The sequence below is a fragment of the Saccopteryx bilineata genome, chromosome 1 (assembly GCF_036850765.1).
Source record: "Saccopteryx bilineata isolate mSacBil1 chromosome 1, mSacBil1_pri_phased_curated, whole genome shotgun sequence".
NCBI classification, from domain to species: domain Eukaryota; kingdom Metazoa; phylum Chordata; class Mammalia; order Chiroptera; family Emballonuridae; genus Saccopteryx; species Saccopteryx bilineata.
The window spans coordinates 346,045,304-346,063,881 of record NC_089490.1 but is presented as its reverse complement, the minus strand read 5'-3'; the positions used below and the strand labels follow the sequence as shown (position 1 = coordinate 346,063,881).

The window sequence follows — 18,578 nt, the reverse complement described above, 5'->3', positions numbered from 1 at the left end:
CTCCTGCAGGGATGGGGTGAAAGTGAATCAGGCGGAGACCTGCAGCTGAGCAAAGGCTTTGTACACCTGAGCACGTGATCACAGCCACTCCCGTGAAGGAGAGGCAGAAACCACAGCAATAGCTCCAGTGGGCAGGCACTGGCAACGCCCATACCCGAATGCCCTAGGCATCAACAGCAGAGGGGGTGGCGGACCTGCAGACAGACCACACCTAGGGAACACAGAGGCCACACCCAGTGGACTCCAGTGGCCAAAACCTTCTTTTACACAGACAAAATGAGAAGGCAGAGAAATGCAACACAAATGAATCAGGAGGAAGCCCCAGAAAAGAACCTGAATGAAATGAAGAACACAATGGAAGGAATTAAAAGCAGGATTGATGAAGCTGAGAATCAAATCAGCAAAATAGAGGACAAGATAAATAAAGGCATGGAAGCAGAGCAGAAAAAAGAAAAGACACTCAAAAAGTCTGAGGAAACGCTAAGAGAGCTCTGTGATAACATGAAGAGAAATAACATCTTCATCATAGGGGTTTCTGAAGAAGAAGAGAAAGAACAAGGGATAGAGACTTTGTTCAAGTATATCATAGCTGAAAACTTCCCTCAATTAAGGCAGGAAAATGTCTCACAAGTTCAAGAAGCACAGAGAATGCCATTAAAGAGAAACCCAAAGAAATCTACACCACCACATATCATAATTAAAATACCAAAGATAAGTGATAAAGAGAAAATATTAAAAGCTGCTAGAGAAAAAAGACTATCACCTACAAAGGAGTCCCCATAAGGATGACTTCTGACTTCTCAACAGAAACACTTGAGGCCAGAAGGGGATGGCAAGAAATATTCAAAGTAATGCAGAACAAGAACCTACAACCAAGACTACTTTATCCAGCAAGGCTATCATTTAAAATTGAAGGAGAAGTAAAAAGCTTTCCAGACCAAAAAAACCCCTCAAGAAATTCACTACAACCAAACCAATGCTGCAAGAAATGCTAAGGGGCCTGTTGTAAACAGATCAAAGGAGAAAAAGAATATAGCAAAAGAGGAATACAGTTTTAAATAATAGAATGGCAATAAACAACTACATGTCAATAATAACCTTAAATGTAAATGGATTAAATGATCCAATGAAAAGACATAGGGTAGCTGTGTGGATAAGAGAACATGACCCATACATATGCTGTCTACAAGAAACACACCTTAAAACAAAAGATGCACATAGGCTGAAGATAAAAAGATGGAAAATAATATTTCACACAAATGGAAATGAAAATAGCTGGGGTAGCAATACTTATATCAGACAAAGTAGACTTTAAAACAAAGACTATAGTAAGAGATAAAGAAGGTCACTACATAATGATAAAGGGAGCAATCCAACAGGAAGATAGAACCATTATAAATATCTACAAACTTAATATAGGAGCACCTAGATATATAAAGCAGACTTTGATGGATTTAAAGGGTGAGATCAACAGCAATACTATAATAGTAGGGGATTTCAATACCCCACTAACATCACTAGATAGATCCTCAAGAAAGAAAATCAACAAAGAAACAGCAGACTTAAAGGACATACTAGATCAACTTGATTTAATAGATACCTTCAGAACCTTTCACCATAAAGCAGCAGATTGCACATTCTCTTCAAGTGCTCATGGTACATTCTCTAGGATAGACCACATGTTAGGGCACAAAAGCGATCTCAACAAATTTAAGAAGATTGAAATCATATCAAGCACTTTCTCTGATCACAATGGCAGGAAACTAGAAATCAACCACAACAAAAAACCTAAAAAATACTCAAACACTTGGAAATTAAATAGCAGGATGTTAAATAACGAATGGGTTAACAATGAGATCAAAGAGAAATAAAAAAAATTTTTAGAAATGAATGATAACGAGCATACGTCAACTCAAAATTTACGGGACACAACAAAAGCAGTCCTGAGAGGAAAGTTCATAGCATTACAGGCATACCTTAAGAAGCTAGAAAAAGCTCAAATAAAAAACTTGACCCTACATCTAAAAGAACTACAAAAAAAAAAAACACACAAAAAAAACCCAGCAAGTAAAGCCCAGAGGTAGTAGAAGGAAGGAAATAATAAAGATCAGAGCAGAAATAAATGACATAGAGGCTAAGGAAACAATACCGAGGATCAATAAAATCAGGAGCTGGTTCTTTGAAAAGGTAAACAAGATCGATGAACCTTTAACCAGACTCACCAAGAAAAAAAGAGAGAGGACTCAAATAAATGAAATTAGAAATGAGAGTGGAGAAATAACAACTGACACAACAGAAATATAAAATATTGTAAGAAAATACTGTGAAGAACTGTATGCCAAAAAACTAGACAACCTAGATGAAATGGACAAATTTCTTGAATCATATAATCTTCCAAAATTATTCTAGAAGAATCAGAAAACCTAAACAGACCAATTACAACATATGCGATTGAAACAGTTATCAAAAAACTCCCCAAAAAGAGAAGTCCTCGGCCTGATGGCTTCATAAGTGAATTCTACCAAATATTCAAAGAAGAACTAACTCCTATCCTTCTCAAGCTATTTTTAAAAATTCAAGAGAAAGAAAGACTTCCAAGCTCCTTTTATGAGGCAAGCATAATTCTGATTCCAAAACTAGGCAAAGACAACACAAAGAAAGAAAATTATAGGCCAACATCCCTGATGAATTTAGATTCTAAAATTCTCAACAAAATATTAGCAAACCAGATCCAGCAATATATGAAAAAAATCATACACCATGATCAAGTGGGATTTATTCTTGGGAGGCAAGCTGGTACAATATTTGCAAAACAATCAATGTGATTCATTACATAAACAAAAGGAAGGAGAAAAACCACATGATAATTTCAATAGATGCAGAAAAAGCATTTGATAAAATCCAGCACTCATTTATGATCAAAACTCTCAGCAAAGTGGGAATACAGGGAACATACGTCAACATGATAAAGGCCATCTATGACAAACCCACAGCCAACATCATACTCAATGGGCAAAAATTTAAAGCAATGCCCTTAAGATCAGGAACAAGGCAGGGGTGCCCCCTTTCACCACTCTTATTCAACATAGTTCTGGAAGTCCTAGCCACAGCAATCAGACAAGAAAAAGAAATAAAAGGAATCCAAACTGGAAAAGAAGAAGTCAAACTATCATTATTTGCAGATGATATGATATTGTATATAGAAAACCCTAAAGTCGCAAAAAACTACTAGACCTGATAAATGAATTCAGCAAGGTGGCAGGATATAAAATCAATACTCAGAAATCAGAGGCATTTTTATACACTAACAATGAACTGTCAGAAAAAGAAATTAAGGAAGCAATCCCCTTCACCATTGCAACCAAAAAAATAAAGTACCTAGGAATAAATTTAATCAGGGAGGTTAAAGACTTGTACTTGGAAAATTATAAAACATTGATAAAAGAAATCAGGGAAGATACAAACAAGTGGATACCGTGCTCATGGTTAGGAAGAATAAACATCATTAAAATGTCTATATTACCCAAAGCAATTTATAAATTCAATGCAATACTGATTAAAATACCAATGACTTACTTCAAAGATATACAACACATATTCCAAAAATTTATATGGAATCAAAAGAGAACATGAATAGCCTCTGCAATCTTGGAAAGGAAGAATAAAGTGGGAGGTATAACACTTCCGGATATCAAGTTATACTACAAGGCCATTGTACTCAAAACAGCCTGGTACTGGCGTAAGAACAGGCATATAGATCAGTGGAACAGAATAAAGAACCCAGAAATAAACCCACACCTTTATGGACAACTGATATTTGACAAAGGAGGTAAGAACATACAATGGAGTAAAGACAGCCTCTTCAACAAATGGTGTTGGGAAAATTGAAAAGCTACCTGCAAAAAAAATGAAACTATACCATCAACTTACACCATCCACAAAAATAAACTCAAAATGGATAAAAGACTTAAATGTAAGCCGTAAAACCATAAGCATCTTAGAAGAAAACATAGGCAGTAACTCTCTGACATCTCTTACAGCAATATATTTGCTGATTTGTCTCCACAGGCAAGTGAAATAAAAGACAGGATAAACAAATGGTACTATATCAAACTAAAAAGCTTCTGCACAGCTAAAGACAATAAGAACAGAATAAAAAGACAAACTACATAATGGGAGAATATATTTGACAATGCATCTGATAAGGGATTAATAACCAAAATTTATAAAGAACTTGTAAAACTTAATACCAGGAAGACAAACAATCCAATCCAAAAATGGGAAAAAGAAATGAGTAGACACTTCTCCAAAGAGGACACACAGATGGCCAATAGGCATATGAAAAAATGCTCAACATCACTAATCATTAGAGAATTGCAAATTAAAACCACAATGAGATATCACCTCACACCAGTCAGAATAGCACTCATCAATAAAACAACACAGAATAAGTGCTGGCGAGGATGTGGAGAAAAGGGAACCCTCCTGCACTGCTGGTGGGAATGCAGACTGGTGCAGCCACTGTGGAAAATAGTATGGAGATTCCTCAAGAAATTAAAAATCAAACTGCCTTTTGACCCAGCTATACCACTGTTAGGAATATACCCCAAGAACACCATAGCACTGTTTGAAAATAGAAATGCACCCCCCATGTTTATGGCAGCATTGTTCACAATAGTGAAGATCTGGAAACAGCCCAAGTGTCCATCAGTGGACGAGTGGATTAAAGAGCTTTGGGACATATATACTATGCAATATTACTCAGCCATAAGAAATGATGACACCAGATCATTTAGAATAATATGGATGGACCTTGATAACATTATACTGAGCGAAATAAGTAAATCAGAAAAAACTAAGAACTATGATTCCATACCTAGGTGGGACATAAAAATGAGACTCAGAGACATGGACAAAAGTGTGGGGGTTACGGGGTGAGGGGGAGGAGAGGACGGGGGTTGGGGGAGGGGAAGCGCACAAAGAAAACCAGTTAGAAGGTGATGGAAGACAATTGGACTTTGGGTGATGGGAATGCAGCATAATCAAATGTCAAAATAACCTAGAGATGTTTTCTCTGAACATATGTACCCTGATTTATCAATGTCACCCCATTAAAATTAATTAAAATTTTTTTAATTAAAAAAAAAAAAGATTCACTTCCTGAACAGTCACCTTGATAAGTTTCCCAAAAACCTTGGAGCTGTTAGTGATGAGCAGACTACTGCTGGAGCATCAAACGAGATTGTCCTCAACAAGTACACAAACACAAGAGCTACAAACACAAATTTTTGCCTGAATAGAATTTAAATAAGTTTTGTGCAAATTTTATGATTAAAATAAGTGTTTTAATATGTTCTATTTAGAAATTGCAGACAAATTCTGATGCAATCATATCTTTTAGTGTATTAGTGTATTTACTGCATTATATAAATTATTATATTTTCACAAAGATGATGCCCAAGAAGACATTCTACTTCATTATGTTAAACTAGATTTTGAAAATTTTACAATAAGATAAAAACTTAAAATCTTGAGTTGCAAAAAAACTGTAGCTTACAGAGAAAAACTAATGTCAGATTTGAGATCAGCACACTTGAATTAGGTAAGAACAAGTTTTTTTGTGGATGCAACAAAAATTTTGTTCCCCAGTGTAATCTGTCTTTTTATATATTTTGTTCATTTTTATATTGGCATATTAGACTTGTTCTAAATTTTTAGGAACACTTTTTTTCTTAATTTAAAAAATTAAATTTAGCATGGTGACATTGAACCACAAGAGTACATAGGTTTCAGGTAAGCATTTCTATAGCATTTGAATAATTGATTATGTTGTATACCTATGCACTTTTATCTATGTTCATGAGTCTCAGTTTTGTATCCTACCTATATGTGAAATCATACAGTTCTTAGCTTTTTCTGATTTACTTATTTGATTCAGTATAATGTTCCCAAGGTCATCCATGTTGTAAATGACACTATGTCGTCATTTCTTATGGCTGAGTAGTATTCCATTGTATATATGTACCACTTCTTCTCTATCCAATCCTCTATTGAGGAACACTTGTGTTGTTTTCATGTCATGGCCACTGTAAATAACACTGCGATGAACATGAAGGTGCATGTGTCTTTAGGTACCAATGTTTTTGAGCTTTTTTGGAGTAGTTACCCAGTAGAGGGATTGCTGGGTCATATGGTAGTTCTAGTCTTAAGTTTTTGAGGAACCATCATACTTTCTTTCATAATGGTTGTACTAATTTGCATTCCCACCAACAGTGAATGAGGGTTCCTTTTTCTCCACACTTGTTATTACCTGTCTTGTTGATAACAGCCAGTCTTACTGGTGTGAGGTGGTATCTCATTGTAGTTTTGATTTGCATTTCTCAAATAGCTAGTGAAGATGAGTGTCTTTCATATATCTGTTGGCCATTGGTATGTCTTCTTGGGAGAAGTGTCTGTTCAGTTCCTCTCCCCATTTTTTAATTGGATTGCTTGCTTGTTTGTTGCTGAGCTTTGTGAGTTCTTTATTGCTGGAGTCCAGCTCCAGCTGGTCCAGGGGTCCCCAAAGGAATGGATGGCATCAGTGAGAAATGAGTGAGAGAGCCAAAATCTTTAGTTCATCTGCCAGGCATCTCTGCCAATTGCTAGTATAGCTTTATTTTTATACACTAAGTTATAATCATATGTTATGCAGAATACATTGATTAATAGTTATTTTTGCTTTAAAATGAATAAATATTCCAGGAAGAGGTTAGTACATTTCCTTAAGCTATAAATCAGGTGGTAAGCCATTCTAAATACAGATATACAATACCTTGGGCAGCAACAACAATATTGGCATCAGCCTTACGCAGGCTTCTAAAAGGTCACTATTGATTAATAACTCTGCTTTACCTAATGGCTTATTGTCTAGTAAAATTATGTTTGTCTACTACTTTCATCTACTAGTTAAGTTCTAACTTTATTTTTCTCAGAGCTCTCCACTACCTGAAGGTCAGGTATGTAAGAGGAATGGAAAGTTTTTCCATTCTTCTATAGTATGAAAAGGCTAGGGGGGTTAAGCAATCAACCAGGTAAAGGCTGAAAGGTGCTTTTGTGTTTAGCCTCTGTTTTCCACCTATTCATAAGTCACAACCTATTTTCTCATAATATGATTTTTAGGAGGGAGTTTTTCTACAGACCTAGCCCTTTTCAAGGGATGCCATAGCCAGCCTCCTATGTCTATAGGCTTAGGCAAGGGGGTTATATTCTTTTGCCGGGTTTCTTCAGGGAACTCCTGAGGGGAACAGCTTTGACCCACTGTCAAAGGACAATTGCCTCTAGCTCTTGTTTTTGGGGTTGTTGGTAAATTATCTTAAAAGGAACACAGGGGGCTTGAGTGGTCAGGAGATATTTATGTGGTTCCTTTTAGAGTAATTCTGGAGGGACATATTCACAGACTGGTTGACCTCAGGGTCTCAATCAGCCTGGCAAAGTACAGTATTGTTGGAATCATATGTGGACCCGTCCCAATAGTGAATACACATAACCCTAATAAGGAAAGAATTGTCAAAGGAAATACCCAGATACAACCCAAAAAACATATGCTGTGCAAATGCTTCTTTCCTGTTGCGACTGTGTCAGATAGCAAGGTTGGATTGGCTCCCAACAATTTATATATTTTGGATATTAATCTCTGATTGTAGCTGTTGTTTGTAAATATCATCTCTTATTTAGTTGGTTGTCTATTTGTTTTATTGTCAGTTTCTTTTGCTGTACAGAAGCTTTTTAACTTGATAAAGTCCCATTCCTTTATTTTTGCCTTTACTTTCCTTGCCTTTGGGGTCAAATTCATAAATTGTTCTCTATGGCTAAGGTCCATGAGTTTAGTACCTTTGTTTTCTTCTATGCAATTTATTGTTTCAGCTTTTATATTGTTTTTAAATCTATTTTGAATTAATTTTTATGCAGGTGGACAACTGTAGTCAAATTTCATTCTTTTGCATGTGGTTTTCCAATTATCCCAGCACCATTTATTGAAGAGGCTATTTTTTTTTCCCATTCTGTGTTTTTGGCTCCTTTGTCAAAGATGATTTGTCCATATATATGTGGTTTTACTTCTGAACTCTCAATTCTGTTCCATTGGTCTGTAGTCTGTTTTTCTGGCAATACCATGCTGTTTTGATTATCATGGCTCTATAGTATAATTTGAAGTCAGGTATTATAATACTTCTGGCTTTGTTCCTTTTTTTCAGGATTGCTTTGGCTATTCTGGTTTCTTTTATGGTTCTATATAAACCTAGTGATTTTTTTTTCCAGTTCTTTAAAAAATGACATTGGGATTTTGATGAGAATTGCATTAAATTTGTATATTATTTTGGGTAATATGGCCATTTTAACTATGTTGAGCCTTCCAATCCATGAACATGGAATATTTTTCCATTTCATTGTGTCTTTTTCAATTTCTTTTGATAATGTCTTATAGTTTTCAGTATTTAGACCCTTTACATCCTTTGTTAAGTGTATTCTTAAGTATTTTATTTTATTTATTTTTTGTTGCAACTGTAAAAGGGATTTTTTTAAAGTTCATTTTCTGAGATTTCATTGTTGGTATATAGAAAAGCAATAAACTTTTGTATATCGATTTTGTATCCTGCGACCTTACTATATTGGTTTATTTTTTCTAATAGTTTTTCAGTGGAGTGTTTGAGGTTTTCTATATACAGAATCATGTCATCTGCAAAAGGTGATACCTTTACTTCTTCTTTCCCAATATGGATGCCTTTTATTTCTTTCTCTTTCCTGATAGCTCTGGCTAAAACTTCTAGCACTTATATTGAATAGAAGTGGAGAAAATGGGCCCTGGCTGGTTGGCTCAGTGGTAGAGCGTCGGCCTGGCGTTCAGGGGTCCTGGGTTCGATTCCCGGCCAGGGCACACAGGAGAAGTGCCCATCTGCTTCTCCACCCCTCCCCTTCTCCTTCCTCTCTGTCTCTCTCTTCCCCTCCCGCAGCAAGGCTCCATTGGAGCAAGGATGGCCCAGGCGCTGGGATGGCTCCTTGGCCTCTGCCCCAGGCGCTAGAGTGGCTCTGGTCGCGACAGAGCGACGCCCCGGAAGGGCAGAGCATCACCCCCTGGTGGGCAGAGCGTCGCCCCCTGGTGGGCATGCCAGGTGGATCCCGGTCGGGCACATGCGGGAGTCTATCTGACTGTCTCTCCCCGTTTCCAGCTTCAGAAAAATGCAAAAAAAAAAAAAAAAAGAAGAAGAAGTGGAGAAAATGAACAGCCTTTTCTTGTTCCTGATTTTAGAGGAAAAGTTTTCAGTTTTTCACCATTTGGTATTATATTAGCTGATGGTTTGTCATATATGGCCTTTATTAAGTTGAGGTACTTTCCTATATACCCATTTTATTGAGTGTTTTAAACGTAAAGGAATGTTGTATCTTATCGAAAGCCTTTTCTGCATCTATTGATAGGATCATATGATTTCTGTTCTTTGCTTTGTTGATGTGGTGCATTACATTGATTGATTTACATATGTTGAACCATCCTTCTGCTCCTGGAATAAATCTCACTTCATTGTGATGTATTTTTTTAAATGTATCATTGTATTCAATTTGCTAGTATTTTGTTTTGGATTTTTGCATCTGTATTCATTAGAGATGTGTTTTTAAATTTTTATTTATTTATTTAATTTTATTTTTTGTATTTTTCTGAAGCGAGAAGCAGGGAGGCAGAGAGACAGACTCCATCCTGGATCCACCTGGCATACCCTCCAGGGGGCGATGCTCTGCCCATCTGGAGCATTTCTCTGTTGCAACCAGAGTCATTCTAGTGCCTGAGGCAGAGGCCATTGAGCCATCTTCATTGCCTGGGCCAACTTTGCTCCAATGGAGCCTTGGCTGCAGGAGGGGAAGAGAGAGAGAGAAAGTATAGGGGGGAGAGTGAAGAAGCAGATGTGCACTTCTTCTGTGTGCCCTGGTCGGGAATCGAACCTGGGACTTCTTCATGCCTGGCCAATGTTCTACCACTGAGCGAACTGGCCAGAGCTCATGAGAGATATTGGTTTGTAGTTTTTTTGTGTGTGTCTGTGTTGTGCTTGCCACGTTTTGGTATGAGGGTTATATTGGCCTAATGAAATGTGTTAGGGAGTATTGCTTCTTCTTCTATTTTCTGGAAGACTTTGAGAAGAATTGGTACCAAATCTTTGAATGTTTGGTAGAATTCACTAGGGTAGCCATCTAGTCCTGGACTTTTGTTTTTTGGGACGTTTTTGATAGTTGTTTCTATTTCTTTCCTGCTTATGGGTCTATTTAGGTTCTCTACCTCTTTGTGACTCAGTCTAGGAAGATTGTATAGTTCTAGGAACTTATCCATTTCTTCTATGTTGTAGAATTTGGTGGCATATAATCTTTCATAATGTTCTACTAGGATCCTTTGTATATCTATGATGTTTTTGGTCATTTCTGCTCTTTCATTTCAGATTTTGTTTATATGAGTTCTTCCTCTTTTTTCCTTAGTGAGCTTAGTCAAGGATTTGTCAATTTTACTGATCTTTTCTAAGATCCAACTTTTTTTGTATTAATTTTTTCTATAGTTATTTTGTTCTCTGTTTTATTTAGTTCTGCTCTAATTTTTATTATTTTATTATTTTCTTTCTTCTGCTGACTTTGGGTTGCCTTTTTTCTTCTTTTTCTAGAAACTCTTTATATATTATAATTAATTTGGCTTTCTCTGTGACATGTCTTTAATTTGTTTTGTTTTTTACTTTGCTTATAAAAGTTTTTTGCCATGTTGATTTTTTTTAATTTTAGAAAGAGTTTCCTGAAATACTATGTAGTAAAATTATTATACAACAATTTAAGGTTTCTTATAAAGGTTAACATATTCCATTATACTAGGGGAGAAGCCCTGGACCAAAGTGTGAGAACCACTGTTGGAGATGTCTGCTTAACTGATTTTTCTTTTGCCATACTATATTAACTCATTCTTCTTCTTCTTCTTTTTTTTAATATGAGAGTAAGGGAGATAGAGAGACAAACTGCCACATGTGCTCCGACTGGGATTCACCCGGCAACCCTGTGGGCCGATGCTTGAATCAACCAGGCTATTTTCAGTACTTGAAGCTGACATGCTCAGACCAACCAAACTATCCTCAGCACCCTGGACCAAAGCTCGAACCAATCGAGCCACTGGCTGCAGGACAGGAAGAGGGAGAGAAAAAGGAGAGGGAGGGGGAGAGAAGCAGGTGGTCGCTTCTCTTGGGTGCCCTGAGTGGGAATCAAAACTGGGGTTTCCATATGCCAGGCCAATGCTCTATGCACTGAGCAAACTGGCCAGGGCCTATATAAATTTATTCATTTCACAATATTTATAGAATTCCTAATATATGTTGGGCACTGTTATTTTGTGTCCTGAAGGTAGGATTAGCTACATGTAAAGGCCAAGAACTCCTATCCCAAACATGGTCTTGAGATATGGCACTTTGGTAATCACTGCTTTCACGTCCTTGTGTCTCAGAGTGTAAACGAGGGAGTTGAGAGCAGGTGTGAGGATGGTAAACACCACATTGCCCATGACATGGAAGCCCAGGGGCAGGTCAGCCCTGTAGGCCACACAGGCTATGACAATGGATGAGTAGGAGGTACCAACCACCAGGAGGTGGGAGCTGCAGGTGGAGAAGGCTTTTGAGCATCCTTCTAGGGAGCTGATGCGAAACACCGAGGCCAGGATGCAGGCATAAGAGAGAAGCACCAGGAGAAGGGACAGGAAAAATACTACCATGGCGATGCCCATGAAGGTCTGGGGTGTGGTGTCAGAGCAGGAGGCCTGGACCACAGCTAAGTGGTCACAGAAGCAGTGGTAGGTGTGAGCAATATTGTTATAAGCCATATGGGAGATTTTCACTACTGCTGGGATGGGCAGGAGAAAGGCAGTGAACTGGGCAGTGAGCTAGGCTGGCTGCCAGTGCAGCATTGGTCTGTGAGGTCATATAGACAAGGTAGTGCAGTGGGTGGCAGATAGCCACATAGCAGTCATAGGCCACAACCACCAGGATAAAGGCTTCTGAGCATGTAAAGCTTCGGAAGAGGTACATCTGCAATAAGCAGGCAGGGAAGCTGAGGAAGTGGTCCCCAAACAGGAATAGGGACAGCATATTGGGGACAGTGGTTGTGGTAAAGAGGATGTCCAGAGCAGAGAAATTGGTTAGAAAGAACTACATGGGCTTGTGGAGGCTGGGCTCTGTGACCACAGCCACTAGGATCAGGGCATTACCCATAAGGATGAGAAGATAGACCAGGAGGATAATAAAAAATTCAGGGAGAAAGAGAGACTCTGGCAGAGAGGATATATCCACCAGGTAGAAGACTGGTGAGCCATGCACTCACTGATCCATTACAGATAGTGAGACAGAGCTGGATTTCTGGGAAATGGGCAGCTGGAACATCTAGATACTGGGAATATCTGAAAACCATAGAAACAAAGGATTTTAGAATGTGAATGAATAATATTTACTCAATAGTTCATATAAGCACAATTATTTACAACCAACTTTACAAGACTGATGATGGGCTATGGTATTGACTTCTACCATGTGAACCCCCAATTCCTACCTTTCTTCTTTGTTCAAATATTAACTATTAGTTAACTAGTAATCTGCCAAATGGAAGTCATTATACTGCATTCAGGTGACACACAGTGAAGAAAGTAAAGATGGCAGGTAAAGTTCCAACTTCTTGGAGTTTATATTTTACTGGGAAAAGTCAGATCTAAACAGTTGATTATTAAATTATGATGGTGAAAAGTGCTTAGGAAAAGTTTTTTGCTGGTCTTCACCCTAGCTGCTCAGCAGGTGTTCCTAATGAACCACTAGCCTGTAGACTTCCCTTGTCCCAGCTGTGAAGGCACCACAGTCAGCTGGCATTGTAGGAGTCTTGTGAGCCAGTCTTCTTGTGACAAATGCCAAAAGCAAAATCTTCTCCCCCTTCCCCATCAGAGGCTGTTTTTTTCTCGTCAAGGAAGAGGGTATGTGTGCTTCTGTTCACCCACAGAGCCAGAGGTCTTCAATTGAGAGAGAATAATGACCCCTCTCATCTAGGACAAAGTCTGTGGTCACAATCTGGAAGCAAGTCCATGGTCATGTTTGTATCATTGCCTCAACCATGATGATTCTAAGAGTACTCCCTCTCTGATTTTTCTAGAACTGTCCTGTTTCTCTTACTTCTGATAAAACATTTCTCATGCCATTTAAGCAAAAAAATACCAAATCTGGAAATGTCCAGCCAGATTTTTTCTTTATAAACAAAAAGGGCAAGGACTTGCCTAAGATTACATGACCAGTCAGCCACAAAGCCTGGACTGGAACCCTGGTCACTGACTCCCAGACCAGGGCTCCTTCTCTACAGCACATTCCCTAGGAAATCTGGAAGCTTAAGTTTTCATGTGGGGAAAGATTGGAGCAAGGGCTTTCATTTTTACCTCTATTTCTAAACTGATATTATCAGCAAAAACTATAAATTTTAATTTGTTCTTTAGTCTCTCAAGTATGGTGGGTAGCCTGGTTTCGCCTGGGGAGTGAAAGCTGGTAAGTGTCTTTCTAAAAAGACAGCTGGTGGGAATGCAGAATGGTGCAGCCACTATGGAAAGCAGTGTGGAGTTTCATCAAAAATTAAAAATAGAGCTGCTTTATGACCCAGTGATTCCACTGCTAGCAATATATTCAAAGAAACCCAAAAAACTAATTCAAAAAAATATGTGCACCCCCATGTTCATTGCAGCATATTTATAATAACCAAGATTTGGAAACAGCACAAGTGCCCATCAGTAGATGAGTGGATAGAAAAGCTGTGGTACATTTACACAATGGAATACTATAAAAAGGAAGGAAATCTTACCTTTTGCAACAGCATAGATGGACCTGGAGAGTATTAAGCTAAGTGAAATAAGCCAATTAGAGAAAGACAACTACCATCTGATGTAACTTTTATGAGGAGTCTAATGAACAAAATAATCTAACAAACAAAACAGAAATTGACTTATAGATACAGAAAAAAGATTGAGAGCTATCAGAGGGGAGAGGTGTTCGGGGCTGGGTAAAAGAGTGAAGGGATTAAGTAAAAAAACCTCTCATATACATAAACAATAGCATGGTGATTACAAGAGGGAAGGGGGTGTGGGGGAAGGTAGAAGAGGGTAAATGGGGAATAAATGCTGATGGAGCGAGGCTTGACTTGTACTGTGGTGAACACACAAAACAATATACAGATGATGTATTATAGAATTGTACATTGAAACTTACAATTTTATTAACCAATGTCACCCCAATAAATTCAGTTAAAAAAATGAGACACATGGAACAGACCATTTTGTTGTGAATACTTCTTTGACAGGAAAATAATTGTTCTAGAGGTCAGCCCCCATTACCTAGGTAGGGAAGCAAAATGGTTGCATCTCAACTTAAAAGAATTAGCCCTCAGCTAATCAGACCCAACCTACCTAAGCTGATCATCAGGTTTTTCTCAAACCCACAATGATGCAAATGACATTTTTCTGCATGTTTTTAGAGCTCAAAAAGGTCGATTTTGGACTAAATGTCATTGAGTTAAGCTGTCTTGGATCAGTTCAGACCTATCAAGTCCAGTTGTACCTTCCTCCTCCCTCCACTGCCCCACTTCTATTAAAGAGCAGGGAGACAGATGCTGAGTCTGAACTCCAGAAATAGAGTGTTTTCTCAGGTCAAACATGTTCATGGCGGAAGTGAGTCTTGAACTCTGTCCTGGCTTCCATCCAGTGTTCATAAGATTTTTCACGAGTGAAGATGACTGCTCAGCCTTCTTGCATTTTTCTTGCAGTCTGTTTCCCCTTGCTCTAGTCAAACGGCAACTTCTTGCTCTTGCGTATTCTGCCAAACTCAGCTGAAATATTCCCTCTTCCAAGGAGAAGCTCTTGGCTAGCTCAGGGGCCTTTTTTTCTGGCCTTTCCCAGTTCCTGTACTTTCCTTTGTCGTTGCTATAATCATACTGGGCTGTCCCTGTCTATTTATGTGTTTATGTCTCCACCAGACAGGGAGCACTCACAGGGCTGCTATGGAGCCTGATCACTTCCATTTAACAACGCACTCAACCCTCTCCAGGACCTTGGTGCTCCAGAGGCAAGAGCCAGAATGCAGCTTTCCCAACAGGCCTCGTTTTGCTGCTGGAACATAAAATCAGAATGAAGGGGTCATTGGCAATTCAATATTTTTACTCTAATCCTGTCTTATACAGATGGGGGACACAAAAGTGGGCTGTGATTTACCCAAAGTCACACAGTAAGTGGGCCACAGAATCAGAACTAGACTACTGGCCATACTGGGTTATCACCTTGAGCCCAGGATAACTCAGCAATGAGCCCAGGTTACCCCACTTACTTGGGGTCAAGGACAGAGCAACCAGCTGAGGTATGTGTGCTTACCCTGTTCCTTTTCTAAACTCCTGCTTTGGCAGAGTGGGCTTATGTGACAGACAAAGCATGGGCTTGAGGGGGCAGCTAGATAGGAGCACTGAAACATTCTGAAAATAATTTAGTATTCGATATTTTTTAAAAGCATTGTTGTAGCATCATAGTAAAAATCAGAGAGTCTCTGGACTTCTTTACATTTGTTTTGTGGTTTAGATTAACTGACTAATTTTAAACACATATTACAGGGGTGTTTTCAGTGCCTAAGGATACTATATTATTACTGTATATTACTATAATACATTACTATATTATTGCTAGGGGACAATTCTCCACCAGCCAGTTACAGTGCTGGTGGGGAACAACGACAGGAAAAACAGACACCTGACTGTCCAACCTGATGCCACACTTGCTATTATCACCTCTTCTTACCATCCAAACTGCCAGGGAGTGGTTATGCCCTTGTTCAGAGCCATGGCTGGCGAGGGGTGAGAACAGGGGTTGTTCTGGAGTCAGTCTACTGCAAAGACAGCCCTGCCTGGCAACCAACAATCCTGGCTCCTGGACCAGCTGTGGTTTGGGGGCCCTGAGCCTCCATTTTCCCATCTGTAAAATGAGGGCTTTGGAAGAGATAATCTCTTCCAGCTCAATGAACATTTTTAAAATTGATTTTAGAGAGACAGAGAGAGGAATGGAGAGAAAGAGAGAGAGAGAGAGAAAGAAAGAAACATTTGTTGTTCCACTTAGTTGTGCGTTCATTGGTCTCTTCCTGTGTGTGCCCTGACCAGGGATTGACCTGCAACCTTGGTTTCCAGGACGATGCACTAGTTGTTCTAGTGACTGAGCTAACCAGCCAGGGCCTTCAATAAACATTTTTCAGTGTCACTACTGTGCCTGGCCCAGTGAGGGGTGGGAGATGGATGTCTCATGGCCCAAGCCTCTAAGGAGACAGAGAGTGGCTCTCACATATATTACTTAATTAATTATTATTTAGTAATTTATTAATTACTGCATGCTTGGTTCCTCACAATCATTATGTCATTACACTTCATTACAACTCTCATGTCCATGCCATTTTCTCACAATATTTCTACCATGCTGTGCTGTTCCCACAGAAAAGGAGCAGGATATATGTGGATTACAGAGTTCAAGATCGTTAACTTTGGAATTAGAAAGACCTCGTTTCCATTCTGGCTCCACTACCTTCCACATTCCCTCTCTAAATTGCAGTTCCCTCATCTGTGACTCATAAAATTGACGGAGACCTCATTAAACATTCTCATTTCCTTTACTGTCATAGGCCTTACCTTCTTTTTTTTTTTTTTTGTATTTTTCTGAAGCTGGAAACAGGGAGAGACAGTCAGACAGGCTCCTGCATGCGCCCGACCAGGATCCACCCGGCACACCCACCAGGGCGATGCTCTGCCCACCAGGGGGCGATGCTCTGCCCATCCTGGGCGTTGCCATGTTGCGACCAGAGCCACTCTAGCGCCTGGGGCAGAGGCCATCTTTGCTCCAATGGAGCCTTGGCTGCGGGAGGGGAAGAGAGAGACAGAGAAGAAGGAGAGGGGGAGGTGGAGAAGCAAATGGGCGCTTCTCCTATGTGCCCTGGCTGGGAATCGAACCCGGGTCCCCTGCACGCCAGGCCGACGCTCTACCGCTGAGCCAACTGGCCAGGGCCAGGCCTTACCTTCTTGAGAAAAACTCTCACAAACCCATCAGCCTCTTGCTTGTGACTGCACATCCTTGCCTGTCCTACCAGGGTGTCTGACCGAGGGTCACACAGACCATGTGCACACACTGGGACCCTGATGTTCACACAAACCACGTGTAATGCTGGTGGTCGAGGCCATGCAGGTTCGCACTGAATTTGTGCAGATGGTAGAGGAGCCGCAGAGCCAGACAGCGTCAGGCCATTACCCTTTTATTGGAGGCTCTCAGAGACAGGTGAGCAAACAAAGGAAAACCTGCTTTTTGTAGTAAAAGGACAAGGGATCAGGAAAACCGCACTTCGCAATGGTGGGAGAGTGACCTGGGAGAATCACCCTCCAGGGAAAGAACCTGTAGTCTTACATAGAAGCACTTGTCAGGCAAAGTGTTTGCCCTGGTAAACTAGCGAGCAAGCCTAACACAGCTGTTTTCCCCACAGCATGTGCGCTCCTGAGATCTGCACCATGGCGCTCCATGCCCCTGGCTACCCTGAGCCAGTCTGTTAAAAGAAAAACAAAACAAAACCCCCCACACACATACACACACATGCTTAGAGAAGATCTGAAAGGACCACACCAAATCAGTCAGAGTGATCACCTCTGGGGAGGGAAGGGAAAACAGTAGATGAAAAATTTTAGCCTGACCTGCGGTGGCGCAGCGCGTAAAGTGTCGACCTGGAACTCTGAGGTCACTGGTTCGAAATCCTGGGCTTCCCTTGTCAAGGCACATATGGGAGTTGATGCTTTCTGCTCCTCCTTCCCTTCTCTCTGTCTGTCTCTCGCTCCTCTCTCTAAAATAAATAAATAAAATCTTTAAAAAGAAAAATTTTAAATTGTTTAAATTTTACACATATTAGTGAAAGAGGGACAAAGTCAGAAAGAGAGCCCTGGGGCCATGGGAAAGAGTAAGAAAGAATGAGGCAGGAACCATCAGTGACGGTAAGGCAGCTCAGTCTTTGCCTGCTTCTGGCCACTCCCTCCTCGGCCTGGCTCACCTGCCGAGCCTGATTGATCCACCTTGGTGTCCTCTGTGGAGTCACTGCCCTTGGCCCTGGGGGAGGAGCCAGGTTGGGGCTGAGACACAGCACATTAAACCCTGGAGCCAGGGTCTGCTGGGGCCCTCTCCTGCAAGCTGGCTCCTCCAGGGGACCTCATGCTCACCTTAGAGCAATTTCCTAGGTTGGAGTTGGGATTGGGTCCTGGGCTTTGCAGATAATGAAAGCAGCATCATTAACAACCCTCCTGGGTTCCAGAACTTAGTCACTAATGAGGAAGTTGGATCTGTCTCACAACAGCCAGGGAAGACAAGCAGAGTCAAGATTGTTTCTTGTATTTGGCACTTAAGAAAACTAGGACCTAGAAGACTGGCCTGGCTTGCCTAAGGTCACGCGAGTGGCTAGAGGCAGAGCTGGGATTTAGGCCAAAGGTCCCAGTTCTGGATCCACAGTTCAGCAGCA

At 40.2% G+C, this 18,578-nt stretch overlaps 1 pseudogene; it reads right to left on the bottom strand.

Moving 5' to 3' along the window:
* Nucleotides 1–11,404: 11,404 nt before the first annotated feature.
* On the bottom strand, nucleotides 11,405–17,156 carry LOC136319579 (olfactory receptor 2AT4-like; annotated as a pseudogene).
* Nucleotides 17,157–18,578: the final 1,422 nt, after the last annotated feature.